Here is a 23,970-nt window from a genome sequence, read left to right on the forward strand (position 1 = left end):
ACAGCAAAAGAAACCATCAACAAAGTGAAAAGACAACCTACAGAATGGGGGACATATTTGCAAACTACATAAGGGGCTAATGTCCGAAATACACAAAGAACTCATACAACTCAATAGTTAAAAATACAAATAATCCAACTTAAAAAAAATGGTCAAAGGACCTGAAGAGGCATTTTTCCATAGAAAAACTACAAAAAGCCAACAGGTACATAAAAAGATGCTCAATATCACTGGTCATTAGGGAAATGCAAATTAAAACCACACTGAGTCATTACCTCATGCCTGATGGAATGCCCATCATCAAAAAGACAAGAGCTAGCAAGTGCTGGTGAGGGTGTGGAGAAAAGGGAACCCTTGTGCACTGTTGGTGGAATTGGAAATTGGTGCAACTACTATGGAAATCAGTATGGAGTTTCCTCAAAAAATTAAAAATAGACCTACTGTATGATCCAGCAATTCCACTTCTGGGAATATATCCAAAGGAAATGAAAACACTAACTTGAAACTATATCTGCATCGACATGTTCCTAGCAGCATTATTTGCAATAGCCAAGACTTGGAAATAACCTAAGTGTCCACTGACGGATGAATGGATAAAGAAGAGGTGGCCCACACGCATACGTGTGTGTGTGTGTGTGTGTGTGTAAAATGGAAGGTTAGTAAGCCATAAAAAAGGAAGTCTTATCATCTACAACACACGGATGGACTTTGAAGAAATTATGCTAAGTGAAATAAGTCAGAGATAGACAAATCCTGTATGATCTCACTTATACGTAGACTCTAATGAAAAATTTTAAAAAATCAAACTCGTAAGAAAAGAGATATGGAAAAAGCCTTGTAGCTGCTTGAGGCAAGAGGGAAGGGAGAGGGAATTGGTGGTCAGAAGGTACAAACCTCCAGTAGTAAGATAGGTAAGCACTAGGGATGTAATGTACATGATGACTTTAGCTACGCTGCTGGATGATATCTAGGAAAATCGTTAAGACGGTAAATCCTAAGAACACTCGTCGTCAGAATTTTTTTCTTTTTATTGTATCTATATGAGAAGATGGATATTAACTAAACCTATTGTGGTGCTCATTTCATGACATATGCAAGTTAAACCATCATGTGCTACACCTTGAACTTATATAATGATATATGCCAATTATTTCTCAACAAAACTAGGGGTGGGGGAAGAGGCCTTGCAACTTCCGATGTTTTGTTCTTGGAAAACTGCAGTCACCAGGTGACCATTCTGAGATAGCCTGCTGGAAGATGAGAAACCGTGCAAAGTAGAGATAAGCCGTTTCAACTGAGGCCCTTCAACCAGCGAATCCCCAGCCAGAACTATCTACATGCACTCAGTCCAAATGGCCAAACGGCAGAGTTGTGAGCTAAAAACTGGTTGTTATTTTAAGCCATCAAGGGGCAATTTGTTATGTAGTAAACACTAACTGGTAGAAGTCACCATTGGAACAGTTTCTGGTGTCCTCAGGCTAGCAGGGCACAGGAACACCTAAAACCTACGGAACAATGAACTGCTAATGGGAAGAAGTAGAAATCCTTGCCTAACAGCACCCTGGAGTAGGTACTATTGTACCACCATCATGAAAGAGATTCAAGGGAAATGAGGGAGCGCAGAGACAGAACAAAGGAAGGAGGGGGGTTGATCTTATACAAATATATAAATTGAAGCCTGCATCCTTAAGCCTTAATAGTGCTTGCTTCTAGGGCACGGTGCCTACCCACCCACGCGTCGGCTGTCAGCATAAGCAAATTCTTGCTGCCTCAGCTTGCCTGCCTGATGGTAATGCTGTGTGGATGGGTCCGTGGTGTGGGAAGAGGCCGAGAGAATTCTCATGATGGTGTGATGGTGTTTGCAGACTGTATCTGTTTCCAGCAGCAGAAGAAGAGGTGTTGTCAACATCTCGGCGTGCCAAGAGCAGGTTGGGGTCGGTCTCCGCAGATAACGCTGGTGTCTGAGCTCAGCTGGCCTGGGCTAAGAAAATCCACACTTGCCACTGCCCAGGACAGAGGATGACGGTAGAGATGGCTCCTTAACCAAGAGGAGGCGGATCCAGGCCAGTGCACACTTGTGTCAGATCTGGAAATGGGTCAAAGGGAGAAGAGGTCACGTTGAATATTTGATAGAAACTTGTAGCAATATTTTCAACGGGGGTGGGGAATAAGAAGGACTGTCAGAGAAGCAATCAGAGGTAAAACTTAGAAGACAGGTCTTTAGGAGCACGGTATCAGCTCAAGTGGAAGAAAAGCTCTCTGTGAGTAGCGAGATTTATAAGCTACAAACAATGCCACTCTTATAACCAATGCTGTGTATGTACATTGATTTTCTCTTTCTCTGTCTGGAAGTTCTGGGGATCTTCTCTCCATCCCTGGGGATTCGAACTTTCACAGTGTCGTAGCTTTACGGTGGACATATTTTTTTATTCACTGAGCTAAACAATCAGTCCGACCTTTCAGGCTGGAGACATGCCCTTTATTTGGGGGAAATTTTCTTCTGTTTCTTTAATAAGCTTTCCCCATTATTTTCTCTGTTCTCTCTCTCTCTCTCTCTCTCTCTCTCTCTCTCCCTCTGGAACTCTCCTTTCTTCTTCCTCCTCTCTCCACTTTCAACTTCTATCAGCCATAGCATCAATTTGCAGTTTTCGATGATGAGATTGAAACACACTCTGTTCTTCCAACATATTTTGCCTATCGGTTGATTCTGAAAACAGAACACAACACTCGTGATAGATGAATATACGAACTTTTTTCACGGAAGTGTTCACTGAACATTTTTTTCATCGCTTCGCTGAGGTAATATGATTTGATTCATATTAGAAAGGAAATAGAATATTCAGAGGCTCTGTTTTTCCTATATCCCATGGCTCCTCGGAATGTTACCACATTTCGGTTTGATTCTTATTTGAACCAACACTTTCTTAGAAACTTTGTGTTTTTTTAAAAAAACATATTTATTTATTTTGAGAGAGACAGAAAGAGAGAGAGAGACAGCAGGGGAGAGGCAGAGGGAGAGGGAGAGAAAGAATCTCAAGCAGGCTCCGTGTTGTCAACACAGAGCCCAACACAGGACCCGAACTCACAAACTGTGAGATCGCGACTTCAGGAAATCAAGAGTCGGACACGACCAACTGAGGCACTCAGGTGCCCCTCTTAGAGTTTCTACAGTTGAGGTTGCTGGAGCATAGAGAGAGAGGGAATGTTTATTAGAACATGGGAATTGAAATATTAGTAACTTTTTAAAACCCTGAGAATTAATAGCTTCAAAGATTTTTCGAGAATTTTCCCTATTTGCCCATCTTGCTTCTCCTTGCAGTTAGATGACTATCTGGGTAGAAATTTGACCTGATATCCTCAACCTAATACCCAAATCTGTATGTAACTCTGGGAAATGTACACTGTCAAGTTCAGATCTCCTTTGAAATTCATGAAGAGTGCTGTGAGGCAGCATGTCTTTCAGAATCAATCTCTTCTTTGATATGAAGCATGCAAAGTATTGAAAACATAAAAGGGACAGTGTTGGGGCACGCTTCACGAATGTATTTTTCCGTGAGCCTCTCTCTTGTACATATATTGCAGACATTACCCTAAGACATTGCCAGTAACGTCGTGACGTCAACTCAGTTGGTGTTCGTCTTTAGAGAAGCCTAACTAGAAGGCTTTCGTTAACACTTCAACTGTCGATGTGATTAAGGAGGAGCGGGGAGACCAGCCTACTCTATACCATACACTGCCCTGGTGCTTTTACAGATGAATATTAATTGACATGACACATATGAGTACATATTATTACTTATATTATCATATTACATTAAGATATTATTTTCTATTGGGGTGCCTGGGTGGCTCAGTCAGTTAAGCATCTGACTTCGGCTCAGGTCATGATCTCACAGTTCATGAGTTCGAGCCCCACGTGCTCTGCGCTGACAGCTCAGAGCCTGGAGCCTGCTTCGGATTCTGCATCTCCCTCTCTCCCTGCCCCTCTCCCACTCATGCTGTTTCTCGCTGTCTCTCAAAAATAAACATTGAAAACAAAGAAGATATTATTTTATATTTAATATACTAATATATAATATATTCACTTAAGGCCGGAAGAGTTAATCCACCTTGCCTTGGGGGTGAGATTGCCTCTCCTCTGCCTCTTTCTGTTAGTGATCATGGCATCTGACCCTCTTCCTGGCATGAGCCACGTTCTGGAACCTTGTTCACCATCATATCACCCCACTCCCCCTGCGACGAGTATTGATTCTTCCTCCCATCTTCTCAGCTCAGATTCGTACACCCTGAAGTCTGCCTCAATTCACCTCTCTCAAAAACTCGTGCTTTTCTCAGATCTGGTAGTATTGAATGTCAGCTTTCCTCTTGAATAAGTGAATGTTTTTCTAAGGAGCCCATATTTGCTTGACTTGAATACAAGAATATCAGAGCCTGGAGGGACCTCAAACTCAGCTACACCGGGGGTTCCAGGCTGTGGAACCCCAGAGATTTGGACTCCCAGAGGTTCTGGAATTATTACAAGTATTGGAACCAGGGTTTACAGGTTTTTTGTTTGTTTTAATTTATTTCACTGGGCAACAAAATCAACACCATATCATGTGTTATCCATAACTTTTTGAAATTAAGAAAAGTTTTCATACTCCAAAAATTTGAGAATCACTGATTAACACAAGCCCCATCATTTTATAAATGAAAAAAGAAAGAAAGAAAGAAAGAAAGAAAGAAAGAAAGAAAGAAAAAGAGGCCCAGAAAATGACTTGATTTGTATTTAGTATTTTAGTAATACTAAATATAAATTGTATTTACAAATATAAATTTGTATTTAGTAATCTAATAAATTAGTATTATGTCGGGACCCAGGCATAATCTTTGGGCTCTCAATTATCAACCCATTGCTCTTTCCAGTAGTCCAATCCCCCGAATGCCATAATCCTCTCAATTACATAGCAGCTCCCACAGACTCTACTGCAAGAGAGAATAAAGGGTCCTCGTCTGGCTCAGACTGAATTGTAAGAAACTTCTCCCTGTACAGCAAATATTAAGCCTTATTGAAAGGTATTACCAAAATATAACAAACAAGTATCCTTAGTGGGGCGCCTGGGTGGCTCTGTCGGTTAAGCACCTGACTCTTGATTTCAGCTCAGGTCATGATCTCCTGTTTCGTGAGATCGAGCCCCAAGTCGGGCTCACACTGAGAGTGTTGAGCCTGTTTGGGATTTTCTGTGTCCCTCTCTCTCTGCCCCTCCCTCATTGCATGCATGATCTATCTCTCTCTCTCAAAATAAATAAACAAACCTAAAAAAAAAAAATGTAAGTGTCCTTAGAGAACACACTAGTATTTTAAACAATTTCCCAGGGGCACCTGGGTGGTTCAGTCCAACTGACTTCAGCTCAGGTCATGATCTCACAGTTTGTGAGTTCAAGCCCCACATTGGATTCGCTGCTGTTAGCACAGATCCTCTGTCCCCCCTCCCTCTCTGCCCTTCCCACACTTGCGTGCTCTCAAAAAAATTTTTTTAAACAATTGCCCCATCTTTTTTCATACAATCTAATCTTGTGCACTCCTTCTGTCTTGAGTCAATGAGAAAGCCCTAGATCCCAGGCAGTCACTGATTAAATCACATCGATAGGCTTTCTAGAAGTTTACAGCGGGGCTCTAAAAGACAGTGTCGAGACTGAATTTCTTCCTCGGGGATTTGGAATCAGAACTCTGAGAGACAGAGTTAGGCTACAGGAGGATGTTGGGCAGGAAGGAGATGATGCAATGTTGGGGCTGGTGGACATTTTGAGGTACAGGTTCACAGTGAAAGAGAATGAAATGACAGGGAGAAGGAGAGAGAGCAAGAGTGAGACACAGGGAGAGCAGATAGACACATGAGAGACCGCAGGAGAGAGAGAGATCTGGAGACCGCTCCTTGGATTTCCAGCTCCCACTTCCTGTCAGAGGAGGCCCAACTTCCCTAGGATTCCAGAAGCTGTCTAGAACTTAAAATAAGTTCTTTATGCTTAGGCTGAGTGGAGTGGAATTTGCTCTCTGAATCAGCAGCCAGCTCTGGGAGAATAAAATCAAACCTCATGAATAAATACCTCAGAGTCTCGCAGCCTGAGATATGATGGTTACTCAAGACTGCTTCACTGCTGAGGCTGCTTCATCAGAAAAATGAAGGATGAGAGCACTCAGACTTCAACCAACACTGTCCCAACACACTTCAGTGTGGATGCCTGGCACTGGTCGGGCAACTGAAATCATCTATTGCAAGACTCTCGGGACACAGCAGACCTCCACGATATACGATTCCACGGGGACCTCATGTTAATCCCAAATATGTCTGACTTCCATTCCTGCTTAGAAGGCATTTCTTTCTAAGTACTTGAGAATAGGAAAGAAGATTCTATATAATCATTCCGGCACCCTTCATTTCGGTAAAAAAATCTCTTAATTGATTTTGAGATTTGTGTTCTTTAAGGCATTTGATGTGAAACATTAGTTCTAAGGCAATTTGGAAAAAGAAGAAAGTGTCCTGCGGTGTTGAAATATATTTATCTTTTTTTTTTTATTATTCTCAAGGACAAGAAATAAAAATAATAATGTGCTTCCAGTGTGATGACGGAGGAGGCTACCAGCAAAATCCCATGATGGAAATAAAGAAGAAACGGATGGCAAAGCAAGATTATAGCTTGAGAAAGATGTGGAGGACAGATATAAAACCGGCAAGGAAAACAGGAGATTGTTCGTGGTCGCCAAGGTTCTTCAAAGATGCAGGAGTTCTTACTAATTCATCTAGTAGAGGTAACAGACAAAACCCACAGGGATGAACAGCATGACGCTATGACTGGAAATCTCAGGGGTACAACCCTGGTAAATTCCACCTTTGGCTGAAACCATCAGAAAAAGAAGTGTGAGGGAATGAAAGAGGCAAATTGTGTCAAATGAGTTGTTGACAAGAAAATGAAAGCAAATCCATGAGAAACCTGGAAATATCTTTAAACCGATGCCCCGGTCACATACATTTTAAATTATTAAGAGATTAGTTTAAATGGATTTAGAGAAATCCTGACGGTTACGTTCAGGGAACACTTGGAACACTGTATTTCAGAAAACTGTCAAAGTACGTACATTTCTTCAAGATATTAGAGGGAAAAATAAGGGCAAATGAGCACATGTGGACCTAATTTTCTTCTTTTCACTCTCCTTCCTAAGGAAGGCCTCCCCAGAGGGCATTATGCTAAGTGAAATAAGCCACAGACTTTTTTGTGACATTTTTGTGATGACTGCTTTAAAATTTTTGTCAGATAATCCCAGCATCTCTGTCATCTTGGTGTTGGTATCTATTGCTTGTCTTTTTTCATTTAGTCTGAGCTCTTCCCTGCCCTTGGTATAATGAGCAATTTCTTTTTCTTGGACATTTGGACTAGTTTGTTATGAGACTCTGAATCTTGTTTAAACCTTCATATTGTCTGGCTTCCTCTGACACTACTTTGGCAGGGGACGATGAGGGGACAACTTCATTACTGCCAGCTGAGGGTGAGGTTCAGGTTTTCCACTTGGCCTTTGTTGATGCCCCAGCTCGCGGGGCATGGGAGGATCGCGGGGGATTGGGCCTCCACTGATATCGCCCCAGCCGGGCAGAAGAGGGGGTGCCTCATTACCGCTCCTCTTATGGTCTCCACTGACATCATGGCGGGCATGTCCGGGGGGGCCTCACTACCGCTGGGCAGTGCTGAAAGTCCTGATTCTGCATGAGGCCTTCTCTGACACCATCCCAGTCGGGATGGGGAGAGGCGCCTCAGCACTTCCGGGTGGAGACGGAAGTCCAGGGTGCCCAACTGGTCTCCATTGACACGACTACACAGAGGGGGCCTCGTTACCTTCGGGGGATGAAAGCCCCGGCAGAGAGGTTTGGGCTCCTTGTTGAAGCCTCACAAGGGTAGAAGTCCAGGCTTCCCTCTGGGCCTCACTGGCATGGGTGAGAGCGGGCTCCCAGATTCCTGTGCAGGGTTTGGCTGCAGGAGAGCAGCTATTGTCGATAAAGGTCTCCATCTTGTTAGGCTGCTCCCTTGGCTCCCAAGAGCAGGCTTCCGTTGGGGCTTTCGGGGGGCTACACTCATTGGCCTTTCCAGGCTGCCAGCTTCTTCAGCCCCAGCTCTGGGGTAGATGAAGGCAAAACAGAAAACTCAAAGCATCCTGCTCCTCTGATTCCAAGGTCCCTAGTTGATCTGCCTTCTCATCTCCACCTTTCAAAGTCTTCTTGTGTTTGTTTTGTATACACTGCACAGGATTTCAGTTGTACTCAGTGGGAAGAATAGGGAAGGCTTCATCTACTCTCCCTTCCTAAATGTGGAAGTTTTTACAAATCATTTTCCGACAGTTAGTAACGCCCCCGCCTCATAGATACCTCAAAGGGCTATCGTGAGGATTAAATGAATTAACTGGGCCTTTGGTACAGTATCGGACAAGTAGTGAGCCTTGAATTAAGTGTTCTCTCGTATTGTTATTAGATAAACAGTATAATGTGCTTGTTAAGGGAATAGATTTTGGAACCAGACTCCCCAGGGTTTAACTCCCAGCGCTTACCCTGAATGAATGTGGTAATCTTTGGGAAATTACTTAATCTCTCTGTGCCTAAGCTTCCCCAGTGCACATGTAATCATAATAGTTTCTTCTTCACAAGGTTATTGTGAGAATTAAAACACTTAGTATATTTAAAGCCCTTAGACGATTGCCTGGCACCAAGTAAGCTCTATTTAAGTATTAGAAACTGTTCTCTTAAGCTCAAGAACGTCATTTGCTCCTCACCACGCCCTCTAAAGTAAGTAGTAAAGCATCACCATGTCCATGCATAAAGAAACAGAAGTTCAGAGGCATCCAGTAACCTGCCCAAGGTCACAGAGCCAGCAAGTGACGGACCTAGTCTCGGCCACCGGTCTTCTGATGTCACGTCTGGGGCTCATGCCATCATATGAGCACTCCGTGAGGCTTGGTTAGGAGTGCAAGGTGAAAAACCAGCGTTCATGCTTAGAGAACATGGCAGGCAGAAAAGCACTGAAATCACACCCTGCCAGCAGGGGGTGGGAGGATAGGAACAAGGTGGACAGAGAGACAGGGAAGAGAGTGGTTGTTGGGCTAGGTCTATGCCAAGAAATGGGTGTTGAAGAAACCACCAAGAGGATGTCTTTTTTTTTTTTTAATGTTTATTTTTTTATTCTTGAGAGAGAGCACAACCATACACAAATGGCGGGGGGGGGAGGCAGAGAGAGAGAGAGAGAATCCTAAGCAGGCCCCACACTGTCAGCACGGAGCTGGACGTGAGGCTCTAACTCACGAAACCGTGAGATCATGACCTGAGCCAAACTCTTAACCGACTGGGCCACCCAGATGCCCCCGACCAAGATATTTCTGATGAGAGACTTATACCCCAAAAGGAGTTCTATCAATATCTCCTGTTCACAGTGTTTTCCTAATAGCTCACCACCCCCACTCCAGGCCAGTCAAATGCTCTTCAGGGCCAGGGGCCATGCCTTCCTCAGTTCAGAATGTCTTCGAGTCTGAATCCTGAAGTGGGGCTCCCTCCTCAAGGGGTTCCCACTGCTGCCGCTGCCCAACCTGTCGCCTGTATCTTTCTGAGGTCTTCTACACCCAGCCTAGGCCTAGGGCCTGTGTGCCACCAGCCTTCCTGAAGATACCAGCCCAGCCTGAGTTTGGCCCTACCTGAACCCCAAGCATTAACCATTTCTGCCATGTTTTGAGATTTAATAAGTGCCATCTAATGTCTGGTCTTCTAGTTCCCTTGATCCGCTTCATGTGTTTAATTGTGTGTAGCCAGAAAGACCATGGCTCTTGAGGGCAGTGGTTGCATCCTACAGGTTTTGATAAGGTGTGGCCTCACAGCATTTGTCATAGAACACGGTACAATGCAGTGAGTCAATTAATACTTATTCACTCTGAAAGAAAAGGTCACAACTAAGCAGAGCTACCCCATGTGCGGAATATGGCACCCAGGGAAAATTTTTTTGCAAGGCCCTGTCTAACTAAGGACTTTGATTAAATAGTTTTACAAAATGTGTAGGCCCCTGGAAAGTATAGGAATTTATCAATAAAGATGCAGAATAATGGGAAGGAGTGGAAGAGATACTTTGGGGGTGTATTTACTATTCAGTCTGGCCAGTGTCCAGGGACCATCTTTTTCTGCAAAGGCCCAGGAATCATCACTCACGTTCTTTATTGTTGGATGTGCCACTTCTGGATAATTTTTTATTTTCCACTACAGCAAAGGGTTGCAATGTTGTTATTACTCACAACGTTACGATCCTTTGGAACTTGTTTATATTGAAACCATACGAATCTCACCTCTGCACTTATTCAATGCCTTGTTATATCACTTACGCATGGTCCTGGAACACGCATCCTGTGACCTGTGATTACTGGTTTCCAATGATTGTCACAAAGTCATCATTGTGCTTCACTGATAATGGCCACAAATGCAAGTCTCACATAGGGAGAATAAGGAATTCCAGAACATGCGAACAGTATTCCATTTGGGGGTCATATAAAATTCACAGTTTGGAATTTGATAGCATAAAGAGGGAACAGCATGTCTTCCAGATCACTCTGTCTTCTCTTGAACTCTAGGCTTGAAATCACCACAATCTCGGAAAGTGACCCCTGTCCCTACTGATCACACGCCTGACTTTCACACATCCCCACCAGCCAGGATAGGCAAGGGGTCTGTGGGCCGAGTGAGTAAAGCTGTCACATTCTGTAAGAAGTGTTGGTCCCTTGCTCCAGGAGAGCAGGGGCCACCGTAGGCATAGGAGGCAAAGCAGGACGCTGATCAGAAGGGCCCATCAGCCTTATTCATTCTCAAGCCATGGTCTGGAAAGCCTTTGGAGGAGCTAGGCTTGGCCACCTCCAAGGACAGTCTGACTCGAGGGCCAAGGAACCCAGGGAGAAGTGGAAGACGTGAGCCTTGCATCCCAGAGTACACAGGGTGAAGGATGGCCACAGCCTTCCTACTGCCCTTGGATATTGCCGAGCGGAAGAGGTCACAGTTGGAAAAGAACAGGCAAAAGCTAGTCCACTGCATGAAGTCAAACTGTTATTACTAAATTCAATTAGAAAATAACTTTGATTTCAAAATGATTTTTACATTTTCAAAGTTATCTCTTCTCTTTACCTACAGTTGAGCTCCAACCTCTAACCTGCCATGACATCGTAATGAGATTGATAACCAAGGTTCCAAGGAATGATATAATGAATTTTTCATATTATCATAGAGATTCTCCATCATAACTAAGAAAAATATGTAAAATGAGTGTCATTTTTTTATAAGAAACATAACCCTTAAAAAATCTCTAAGGAAAAGACCTATAATTGAATTAATTTATTATTGTCACTAAACCTTATTGAATATGTTATTATTGGCTGTCTAAAAGACGATACTTCCATTCAGTGGTTAAACATAGAAAACCAAGAAACTTCATGAAAAATTGCTTAATCTTTTTTTAAATTTTTTTAATGTTTATTTTATTTATTTTTGAGAGACAGAGAGACAGCATGAGTGGGAGAGGGCAGAGAGAGAGAGAGAGAGGGAGACCCAGAATATGAAGCAGGCTCCAGGCTCTGAGCTGTCAGCACAGAGCCCGACGTGGGGCTTGAACTCACAAGCCATGAGATCATGACCTGAGCCGAGGTCGGATGCTCAACCGACTGAGCCACCCAGGTGCTCCCAAAATTGCTTAATCTTGATTAACACTTCAGAAGAGTTAGCATATACTTTGGTCACAGAAAATTCTAATAACTTATTGAAGTGAAATCAGCCCGCCCCTAACCTGCACAATTCTAGTCTCAGAGATGGCAGAATATGGAAGCTGGAAAGATACTCATTATCTCCTAACTGAATATTGACCTAGCACTGCCATCAGTTGTTAGATTCTGAACACCTGGAAACTCATCCTGGCCTCTTTCCATCACTTGCGTCTAGATTCTTTTGTTTTTATGCAAAGTCACTAAGAAATACAGCAGAGAAATTAACACCAAAGATTTCATCCAAATCCTTTAAATTAAGTACGGTAACACATTACATAAACGTCATATTCTGTGTTGGCTTTGCATGTCCCAGTATGTACAGTGACATAAAAAATTAATAAATGTCACTAAGCTTCTTTGGTTTGATAGCCTCTTGGGCATATAGGTAGAAGTAACTTTTATGATGGTGCCTTCTAACACTGTAGTCCAGAGGTGGGCAAACTATAGTCCTCTCCCTGGCCTCCCACTTTGTAAATAAAGTTTTATTGGAGCACAGCCATTTTCATTCTTTTCCCTATTGTCTGAGGTACTTTCACACTACAGTGGTAACGTTGAATAGGTGCAACAGAAAGGCATGTGATCTGCAAAGCCTAAATGTTTACTCCCTGCTCCTCTACAGAAATAGCCAACCTCTGCTGCAGTTAGTGGGGATACTTTGGAAATAAATGTAACAAGAAAAAATGTAACCTCCTTTCTTAAAATATCTACCCAAAGAGATCATTTGTCTTCAATAAAATAGATTCCTAGCACAGTACCACATTAGCCTTACGGTTGGTTTCCCACTAACTGCAGATTGCAAATGTTCACCAGCCCTTCCAAATACTTAGTATCATTACAGTGACATGTCCCCCAGCCATGGGCAATGTTCTACTCTAAGCCAGAAGTTGTCCTCAGTTTTACGTTATTCTTGCTTGATTTAAAGAATCAGACGTAATTTTATTAAGGTTAATGAAGTCCCAGAATCTCATCAGTGGCGAAATAACCTCTCTCTGGGAGCCACATAAATATTTCAGAAGTTCACTGCAAGCACCTAAGAGCCCGTTTTATTTTATTAGAACGTGACATCGACCCGTGTTTATAAATGGATTTCTATTTCTTTAACAAATGCATTTTCGAGTACTATCCTTGAGGTACAATTCCTGTGACTTTTCCAGAAAAAAAAAATGACATAAACCAGGTGTATCCGAGTGGGAAGAGGACGCCCTTTGGGCTCAGAGGGACTCGGTTCAGCTCTCAGACTTTCCTCCTCTACCGATGAGGCAGTGTGGGGTGGGCTGAGGGCTCAGTGCAAGCTGCCGCACCCCTCCTCCCCAGGTGGGATAGGTGTGATGTTCCCCAGGCACCCCTGGCTCCTCAAGGACAAAGGAAAGAAAACAAATGGCCAGCCGATAGAGACCACAGTCATACAGGACATGGGTCTCCATCAGTTTACAAATAACTTAGTAAGCTACGAGAAAAAGGTGATCTTGTCAATAGCCTGATCTCCAGAAACCTATACACTCGAACATCACCCCTCACTAATGATATGGGAAACAAAGGCAAGAGGAAAATGGCAGGTAAAGCTGAATTGCCTCATGGCCTGCAGCCCATCGGCAGACACTTGGGGCAAATGCAGAGTATAGAGTTTCCCCGGGAACCCCCTACCTTCCTACTGTTGACGCTTTACTGGCTTGACAATAACAAGGCGTCAGGTATCTTAGGAGTCCTCTTTGGCATATCAGAGTCCCTCTGGAGGCCTCCATTTTGACTTTGCCTCCCCAACTCCATAGTGTAGAACCAGCCATTCCTCACAACCCCAGTGCATCTCTTTCTGCCCACAAGTCCTGTCCCCGTGCTTTAATAAAAATCACCTTTTTGCACCAAAGACGTTTTCAAGAATTCTTTCTTGGCCATCGGCTCCGGACCCGCCCCCCATCACCCCCAAACCTCACCACTACTGGCGTGTGATAACCCTCTGAGTCTGTTTCTTATCCTTAAAGGACAGGTAATCCTTACATCACACCTACACAGGAGAGTGGTAAGGATTTTATTTGAATTTATTAAATTTTTTTTAATGTTTATTTTTGAGAGAGAGAGAGAGTGGGGGAGAGGCAGATCGCGAGAGAGACACAGGCTCCGAGCTGTTAGCATAGAGACCAAGGCGGGACTCAAACTCACAACCTGCAAGATCATGACCTGAGCCCAAGTTGGTCGCTCAACTGACTGAGTCACCCAGGGGCCCCTAGAAGTGTGGTTAAGGACTTTAAGCAATGCATATAAAAGGCAGAGTCAGAGCCAGGCACAAAGCAGGTCTACAAGGGGCAGTTTAGTGAATGACAGTTAAGTGGATGCTAGGTTTGCATATGTCTGAACGTTTGTGTCCCCTCCATCTCCCCAAATTCATATGCTGAAATTCTAACATCTTATGTGATGGTCTGGGAGGTGAGGCCTTTGGGCGGTGCTCAGGTCATGAGGCTGGACCCCTCATGAATGGGATTAATGCTCTTACAAAACAGACCTCACAGAGTTCTGTAGCCCCTGCCACCATGCAAGGACACAGGAGAAGTCCGTGACCCAGAAGAGGGCCCTCATCTGTCCACGCTGGCACCCTGATCTCAGATTCCAGCCTCCAAAACGGTGAGAAGTACATTTTTGTTGTTTATAAGCTACCCGGTCAGTGGTATTTTTCATAGCAGCCCCAATGAACGAAGACAGTGGGCAGGGCTATTTTTCCTTTCAAATTTCCTTTTGACTTAATTAAATTTTCCTAGAGGTGAACTAGGTGCTACTTTCAGTAGTGATGCTTAAATTTATTCAGGCAAACTTTAATAAATTTAGGAAGCAATACCTTTAGTGTAAACAGTAGTCTCCAAACACAGTTTCTAGTTCCAACTAGGAAGAGGATACGGAACCAAGGGAACCCAGCAGGCTCGAGCCTGCCCAGGCATGTCCCTGATGTCAAGGACACGTCTTAACCCCACTCCCGACTCCTGCAATGCTTCACCAAAGCTTGCCATGGGTCACACAGTGGCTGGAGAACTAGGGTTTGGATGATTCCCTGCAAAACTTCCATCTCAACAGCAAAGACAATAATCACCCTTACAGAGATGCCACCTAGCTGCATAGTGCTCCATCCTTTGTGGGGACTGGCGTGGAGTAGAGCACTGACAGCAAGCTGACTTGTACACCCACCTCGACAACTTCAGCTGTGTGACCTCAGACAAGGCGCTCAGTGATCTGAATCCCAGCCACTGTCACAGAGATAAAGGAGATCTCGGTGGTCTTGCCAGATCTCAAAAGCCCTCTCCATCTGTGAAATGTTACATATGCATGGACTTTAATGGACCAGGGGACTCTATGCTCATCTAGAATGTCTGCTTTCGGATTTGAGACAAGTTTCTCAGACCCTTGTACCCTGAGATGGCCCATATTTTCCATTTTTGGAATTGCTAAGATTTGGCCCTCGCAATTCTCTGGTTTCCAGAGGTATCAAACACAATAAAATAACAGTCCCCACAATCACTTAGTCACCTATCCTAGAATCTTGCTAGAGGTTGGTGCCATTCTAATTGGTTTACTCTTGACAGAAATCACTGTTAGCCCCTCTTTGAAAATTAGGACAATCGGGACGCCTGGGTGGCTCAGTCGGTTGAGCGTCCGACTTCAGCTCAGGTCACGATCTCGCGGTCCGTGAGTTCGAGCCCCGCGTCGGGCTCTGGGCTGATGGCTCAGAGCCTGGAGCCTGCTTCCATTCTGTGTCTCCCCCTCTCTCTGCCCCTCCCCTGTTCATGCTCTGTCTCTCTCTGTCTCAAAAATAAATAAAACGTTAAAAAAAATTAAAAAAAAAAGAAAATTAGGACAATAGTCACTGATGTGGGAAACGAAGGCAAAAGAAAAAATTAAATTTCCTTACTACTTACAGCCCGATGACAAGTCCTTGATATAGGCAGAGTGACCTTCCTCTAGGAACTCAGCTACCTCGATGTTAATACTTTGCTAAGGGCAAAAGGCAATGTTGGCTTAACATTATCCCCATCTCCAGGACGCTGTAAGTCTTCTTTAACATATAGAAATTCCTTTGGGAACTTCCTTTATCTCTACCTCCAAGATATATAGTAGCAATCACCCTCCCAGTATATGGCCCACTGATACACATCTGAAGGGTCTCATGACGGAGGTTTTACTAAACAGTAATAAATGACCTTTTCCAAACAATAGCTAACTCCCTCAAGGCCCTGGAAACCTTGCTTCCAAAATTCCTCAGAGACTTAGCTGTCCCTAACCCCCTCCCAACTTGAAGGTATGTAATCAGTCACCTGTCACAACCCCAGGGCAGCTCTATCTGCCCACAGGCCCTGTCCCTGCACTTTAATAAAACCACCTTTTTGCACTGACGGTGTCCCAAGAATTCTTTCCTAGCAGCCGTTTGCTCTGAACCCCAACATTTTCACATCAGTCACCAGCCTCTAAGCTTTAGTGACCTTTGCCCCTGTGCCCTTAGCTCAATCGCTCCTCTGTGCACTGCTCTGGACAGTTAGGGGCTGAGATCCTGCCGGCTGTGCTTTCCTGGGCCCTTGTCCCCTGCTTCCCGTTGGATGCAGGCTCCAAGGGACCCTGGAAGGTACAAAGAGTAGAGAACCGACTCTCTTCCCAGCTTGGCTGTCAGTTTGGGTGGAAGGGGCAGCAGCAAGAGTGGCAGCAGCTACAGCAGCCGGGCCAGCGCCTGGTGGGGGACAGGGGGGTCCCACGGCTGCAGCAGTAGTCTGGCAGCTCCCAGCAAGGCCTGCTCTGGGGTGTCCACGCCTGACTCCTGAGTCACAGCGGCCCCGGCTCGGGGAGGAACTGCTTTCCTGGGGTTGCTCTTTTCAGTAACCTGATTTTTTTTTTCCCTCTTGCTCCTCCAGCCTTTCCCCCACCCTTGGAACCAATTTTTATATTAAGTTCCCTCTGTTTGAAATATCTAAACGGTTTCTCTTTCCCTAAGTATATCCTAACGAATACTATATATAATTTGTCCGAGCTTGAATCCTTAAACTCATTGAAAGCTTCTCTATGATCTTTAATTTTGAAAACTGGAACTTTAAAAGTCTGTATCAAACAGCCACTCATTTCACAGAATCAACCAACAGAATGTAAAAAAAAAAAAAAAAAAAAAAAAAAAGGTGTTCTTGTCAGACTCCAGTAAACTTCAAAAACAGGCCCAAATTATTTAATGCATTGAAAAGTGTTCATCAGTTCATCACAGTGCCTCATCATTTGCGATTTGACAATATACTGGCCATGGGAATGTTTTACTGTGACAATACTCGCTATGATGAAATTCATTCTACAAACAACTTTCTTTGGAGTATTTTTTTTTTAATCTCAGGATTATACAAAACCAACTGACAAAAATAGGCACAATAATTCCTGGGCTTTTAGTTTCGAAGTCTGTTTTCCCATCTGTTAACCAAAGTCTAGGTCTCTACAGCCAAAGTAAAATGGAGGACTGTGTAATTATCCTTTGACTCAGAGACAAATAAGAATATCAGAGTAAGGAAGGGACATCTGTGCTCATTTGACTCAACACCTGTTCAGATGTAAGATTCCTTTGAAACATCTAATAACCATGGAGTGGATATCTATGTTCTGTTTGCGTATCCTCAATGATGGGGCACCCGTTACCTTGCCAGACGGCTCATTCATTTGTTGGACAGCTTGAATTTCCAGGGATGTATCCCTTTTATTAAGTCCAAGGAATGAATAGGCATGACTGGAGCTTCTACTTGTGGGTCCTGGTTATTCCATTTAGATTTATGAAGACTAATAAAATACTCTATTCTGCTTGAAACCTGCGTGGACCCATGTAGAGATAGGCATGATGTTTCTTTAAGGAAACAATTCCAGCATCAACGGAGGCATGTCAGTGAGATGGAGAAGTTCTCGGTGTCAGGACGATCCCCTGATTACAAATTGAAGGCTTACCTCTTCCCTGGAAATGAAGAAATTGAGAACACGACTGGTCTTCCTTTCACACTTTTGATCAGGCTCCTTCAGAGGGCGTAGCTCTCCGCCTTCCACAAAGAGGCAGACTTTCAGAAAGGTTTTAGCTGGGAGTGAGGTCATTGTAAGCCACATTGTCTCTAAGGACCCTTCCCTTTTGAGGGTCAACCAAGAAACCAAGAAAAACATACTTTTTTGAGAACGTGACCCAGAAATACTTATTGGAAATAGTTCTGGCACGTCATTGTGCTCGTGTGAATGGTGGTGGCGGGGCAAGATGGAGACAAAAGGAGACTTAGTGAGAGACACGCGCTAGAATTTAGATGGGGGCTGAATTTTGATTGGCTTTGCACGCCATACGTAGCAGCTTGACTGTTACCTTATAGCAAAGCGGAGCCGCTGGGGAATGTTAAGCATGATTGCAGTTGTACCGTAGAAAGATTTTCCTTACGGCATGGCAAAGCATGAATTTGGTGGAGACAAGATTCGTGATAGGCCAGCTAGTCAGGGGCAATAATTCAGGAAAGAAATGAGAAACAAGTGCATCATATGCTGTCAGTGGGGCTGTACAGGAATGGAATCAAGTCAAAAGGACAGAATCAGCAGGATTTAGTGACCGAATGCAGAGGATAAGGGAGAGGAAGAAACGGAACATGATTCTCAGGCTTCTAGCTTGGGCAACTGGGCAGACGGTGGAGTCATTCACATCATAAAAGGAGCACAAGAGGAAGAGCACGATGAGGTTACTGGGGTTGATGAGTTCTATTTGGGGTATGCTAATCTGAGTGCCTCTAGATCATGACAACAGAGGTGTCCCACAGGAAGCTGGATAAGTGGATCTGGCCCTCAAGAGAGAGAAGGCAGGAAGTCTGGGTTTTGGAGTCGTGGGCATGTGGGTAGTAGCTCAATCCATTGACAGCATGAAATGCATTTTATCCTTGATTCATGCACCCATTAATCTATCCATGCCACAAATATTTATTGTTTACTTAAACCAGCAACATGGTATGGGTAGCTGAATGTTTACGCAGCAGTGAACAGAAGATGAAGGTTCTGGCACCATGGAACTTACATTCGAGTGGGAAGGAGACCCACAATAAGAAATACAATAGCATGCAATGCCAGATATATCAGTGCTCTCAAGAAAAATACAGGACATTAAGGGAACAGAGAGTGGTAAGGGATCACAGAAGGTCTCTCTGAAGAGGTTACATCCAAGCAGAAACCTAAAGGAAGGGAGAGCAACCCATGAGAAGACAGAGGGGAGGAGTGTCCTGGATGGGCAAAGGCTATCGGACTTGTTTGAGAAACACCAGGGATCTTCAAGGAGAGTGTGCAGCATAAGAACAAAAGAGGACCAAGACCAAAGACAGAACTATGCAGCTTATCAGCCTTCAAAGTGGGAACAAAGAAGGGAGACTGAGGAGGGCTGATCAGAATTATAGAAAGAAGGGGCTCAATTTTGTATTCTGTCGATTTAACACCATAGTTTGATGATTCTCTTCGTAAATATCCACCACCCCTATTTATAATGGTGTTTATGTGTATAGCAGTAGAATAAACCAAGAACTTACCTCTCCTTCACTTATTCTTTAGCCACAGAGGTCTCCCTATAGTTTTGTGAATGTCTGCCTCTGAGCCTTCGGTGTTCTGTTGCCTCTTGCCAGAAGTCCCGGGGAAGGGCTGAGGTGGGGACCAACTCCTCCTTCACCTTTGGCATTCCACTGGATCCTCCGGGAGGTTTCATCTGAAGCTTGGAGACAAAGATTGGCTCTTCAGTTATTCACTACTGAAGTCATTTGTTCTCCTTTGGGACTAAGTACTTGTTTGTTTAATGGTCATCTCACTAGACAGTGAACTCAAGGAGGGTGGAATGCATTTCTGTGTTGTTCACCCCATATCCCTAAAGCCTTTGCGGCACCAGATACAAAGTACACGTAGAGATCGCTCTGTGTGTTCTAGCCTACGGACAGACTGTACCACTTCCTCTGATGACCGGTTACGCTCACAGCACGACCCAGAAACCCTTCATCTATCTCTGCAAATGTGGAAAACCCTGCTTCAGTCTCACAGATCCTCAGAGCAGAAATTCACAAGGACTATGAGTTTGGTTTAGATTCAATCCACATGATATTTGAATGCTTCCCTTTGGTCCACTACTTCTTAAGCAAAGTAAGTTCAAAAGGACTTACTGTTATTTTTCAATGTTTTATTTATGCGTGTGTGCGCTCTCTCTCTCAAAAAAAAAAAACCCTAAAAATAATTATTAGCCACAGATATTCTACCAGCCATATGTGTTTGGGGTTTTCATTCTGGCCATTACTTTATGTCGACTGACGGTATTTGCATCACAGCAGCCTGGCACACACGGCACACACTTTCTCTTTTTTCTCGTTCTTTCTTTCTTTCTTTTTTTTTTTATTGTTTTGCAAAAAATGGCTAAAGCGATATTCAAGTGGCAGAACTTTTGTGAACAGTCAGTTTGATATTAATGCTGCTGAAACGTATCTACCCAAAAGCATTTGTTTTTTCTTCTAACCCCCATATTTTCCAGGGGATCTTCTCAGTATAAGAATGTGAAGCTTATCTACTTAATAATGTTATGCCTACATCAAAACGTATTCTCAGAAGGACCTGGAAGTTATACAAATCAATGTCAATGGTGCAGTGGTAATCATAGATATTTTCAGTTCTCTTCTGATTGTTTAACTATAGTTTCTAAGATTTCAAAAATAAAAAGTATTACTTATGTAAGAAAAATAAAATTACATTTGCAAAAATAAATAGAAGCTACCTTTGAAATATGTTTTGTGTTAGATTTTATTTATATTTTTTAAATTTTTTTTAACGTTTATTTATTTTTGAGACAGAGAGAGACAGAGCATGAGCAGGGGAGGGTTAGAGAGAGAGGGAGACACAGAATCGGAAACAGGCTCCAGGCTCTGAGCCGTCAGCACAGAGCCCGACGCGGGGCTCGAACTCCCGGACCGTGAGATCATGACATGAGCTGAAGTCGACTGCTTAACCGACTGAGCCACCCAGGTGCCCCATGTACTAGATTTTAGAATGTATCCCAACTGAGCACTAGAATTATATAGTCAACAAAGACCTATATGCATATTTTAGCCAAGGAGATTTGATAATTAAGTACACTTATAGGATCTGTGGGATTTTATGAACTATTAAGTCCATAACCTTGGGGCTGGATTACCTTTCTGGACAGCTGGGTACTTGTCCTAACTTCACTGAATACATTCTCTGGTTTATTGGGAGGGATGGACAGGATGTTGTTATTGAATTCTGCCCAGTGGAGAGCAAGGAAGTGAACACCATCTATCACACTTTGGTACCTGCATGGGCAGTAGCTGCACAAGTGATCTTCTAGCAAAGTACCAATGATCCGTGATGAAAAAGGAATTTCCATGTTACCTCCTAATTAAGACAGGATTATTATTATTTTTTTAATGTTTATTTATTTTTGAGAGAGAGGAGGGAGTGGAGAGGGGCAGTGAGAGAGAGGGACAGAGGATCAGAAGCAGGCTCTGCGCTGACAGCAGAGAACCTGTCGCAGGGCTCAAACTCGCAAACCGCGAGATCATGATCTGCACCCAAGTCAGACGCTTAATGGGCTGAGCGACCCAGGGGCCCCTAGGACAGGATTATTTTTAAAGAACCAAGAAACAAGTTGCTCTGTGCTCCTCTAAGAGGTCATCTTAAGGAGCCAACAAGATCATGTGTCAGAACGCCACCCTCTAGCTGCTCAGGACAGCGTCCTGGCCCGTGGGAAATGGACGTGCACCAACATTTGAGTTGTTTCCCTGGGTTTGCCTGAACAGAACTCCCTTTTCCCACCAGTGCCAATGCAAAACGGGCTCAGCTTCTAAACTGTTAAGTTCGTCAATTCACTCACTCATCACTTATTTGGACAAGTCATTTTTGAGCACCAACTATGAGCTAGACAATGTTCTAGGTGCTGGGGACACTGGAGTGAAACAGAAGTCTAAGATCCTGCTCTCATGAAGCGTACACTTTAGTGGAGAACAGAGCAAATAAAAAAATAGGTACACAACAATGTAAGGCCAGGTATTGTTCAAGATCATAAGAAAAAGAAAAATTAAGCAGAACAAAGGGATAGAGAATGACAGAGTTTCCTCCATCCTGTAAGGTATCCGGGGACAGTCTGTCTGGGGAGGCGACAGTCGAATGGCCTGAGGGGACAGCCTTGTGAGTCAAACATTGTAGGCAGTGGGAATAGTAAGTGGGAAAGCCCTGAAATAGAAACGTGTCAGAGGCACTTCAAGGTTGTAGTGTGGGCGATGTGTGGTGAACAAGGGTGAAAAAGGTGCCCAGGGGACAGATCAGGGAGGGTCTTGCACATCAGGGTAAGGATTTGGGATTTTACAATGTGATTAAAAGTTGCTGGAGAGTTAAAACACTAAATACTGATCTAACCATAAAAATTGCTTGACTCCATTGAGAGTTAGGGGCAGGAAGTGTTCACACGTTGCTGAGCAGTGACATAGGGGAGAGGTGTAAGCAGGCTAGATCCATACGTTTCATAAAGAAATCACAGCAATGCCCAGACCTTGGAAAACAATTGAGAAGCAGTACAAGAAAATTATTTAGAATCAGAGACACAAACATTCTTTAAAAAGCTAAACGAGTTGAATGTAGTTACTTGGAGAGTAGAAAATGGGGAAAGGAATGAAAAAAACAAATTGTAAGGCTTTCTGGCTCTCAAAACTATGAACATGGATAAAGCTGACCTTAAAAACTTTTTTTAAAAATGCAAGAAAGAGAAATGTAATATGAAATGAAGACAGAAAGTGTAGAGCAGCAGTCTCTAACAGCACTTTCTTCGATGATGGAAATTATATCCAATATGGTAGTTACTTGAAATGTGACTAGTGTGACTGAGAAATAAATTTAACATGTCATTACGTCCTTTTTAAAAAATTTTTGAAAGTCTATCTATTTTTGAGAGAGAGAGCGAGAGGGAGCGTGAGTGGGAGAGGGGCAGAGAGAGAGGGAGACACAGAATCTGAAACAGACTCCAGGCTCTGAGCTGTCAGCACAGAGCCCGATGCGGGGCTCGAACTCATGGACTGCGAGATCATGACCTGAGCCGAAGTCGGATGCTTAATCAACTGAGCCACCCAGTGCCCCTCATTATGTTCGAATTAATGTAAATTTAAATAGTCACGGGTCACCACCAGCTGCCGTATGAGACAGTGCCGCCATAGGCAATGACCTGCTCCTGCCTAGGATCGACTTTGTTTCTATAATTGACTCTGCTTTCTCCTGCTTCATCTATTTTTCTATCTCTGCTAGATTATTTCCATCAGCTTGGCTAAAAATATTATTTATCCATCTTATTAAAAAATGCAGCTCTGGGGCGCCTGGGTGGCGCAGTCGGTTAAGCGTCTGACTTCAGCCAGGTCACGATCTCGCGGTCCGTGGGTTCGAGCCCCGCGTCGGGCTCTGGGCTGATGGCTCAGAGCCTGGAGCCTGGTTCTGATTCTGTGTCTCCCTCTCTCTCTGCCCCTCCCCGTTCATGCTCTGTCTCTCTCTGCCCCAAAAATAAATAAACGTTGAAAAAAAAATTAAAAAAAAAATGCAGCTCTGACCCCATCCCTCTGTGACTATCCATCCCATTCACTTCTTTGTTCGCTTCATGGCAGAACTCAAGAGTTCTCTATCCCCGTGCTGTTCTACACAGCAGCTGCTAGCCACATGTGGCTATTTAAATTTAAATTAATTGCAATCAAGTAAAAGGTAAAGTTCAGTTCCTAGGTTGCACCAGCCATATTTCAAGTTCTCCATGGCCACACGTGGCAAGGGACTGGTGTATTGAACAGAGACAGTACGGAACATCTCTATCATCAAGGACAGCTCTCTTGGACAGTGCTGATAGCGCTGGAGGGAGGGCAGAGAACACGGGTGCAGTTGATGGCAGTCTGGCAGATTTGGTCTGGAAGGATAAGAATGTCATCTTCTGGCTATTTCTTTTTTTTCCTCAGTGGAATAAGAAGTAAGGTCATCAAGTGACAGTGAGGAAGGAAGGGGAGGGAGATGTTGCAAGATGGGAAGAAAGGAGATGGTAGGAAATTAACTTTCTAGAGGACAGGAAGGCAAATGCGTACGGGAAATAAAGAAGAGAGTTTCCTCCAAGGAAAATTGGAATCATTATGCTTTATTTTTAG

At 43.7% G+C, this 23,970-nt stretch overlaps 1 long non-coding RNA gene across 4 annotated transcripts; it reads right to left on the reverse strand.

Moving 5' to 3' along the window:
- Positions 1-627: 627 nt before the first annotated feature.
- LOC109501551 lies at positions 628-20,550 on the reverse strand. 4 transcript variants are annotated; one of them, XR_006600683.1, is made up of 3 exons: positions 19,342-20,533; positions 17,450-17,838; positions 628-2,086 (listed from the first exon to the last, which is right to left on the reverse strand). It is a non-coding gene; the product is annotated as an uncharacterized LOC109501551 (long non-coding RNA). The 4 variants fall into 4 exon arrangements; XR_006600682.1 differs by having other exon boundaries at positions 17,750-17,838; positions 19,342-20,530; XR_002159683.3 differs by lacking the exon at positions 628-2,086 and having other exon boundaries at positions 16,968-17,756; positions 19,342-20,550.
- Positions 20,551-23,970: the final 3,420 nt, after the last annotated feature.

The sequence above is a fragment of the Felis catus genome, chromosome B4, assembly GCF_018350175.1.
Source record: "Felis catus isolate Fca126 chromosome B4, F.catus_Fca126_mat1.0, whole genome shotgun sequence".
Classification (NCBI taxonomy): Eukaryota; Metazoa; Chordata; class Mammalia; order Carnivora; family Felidae; genus Felis; species Felis catus.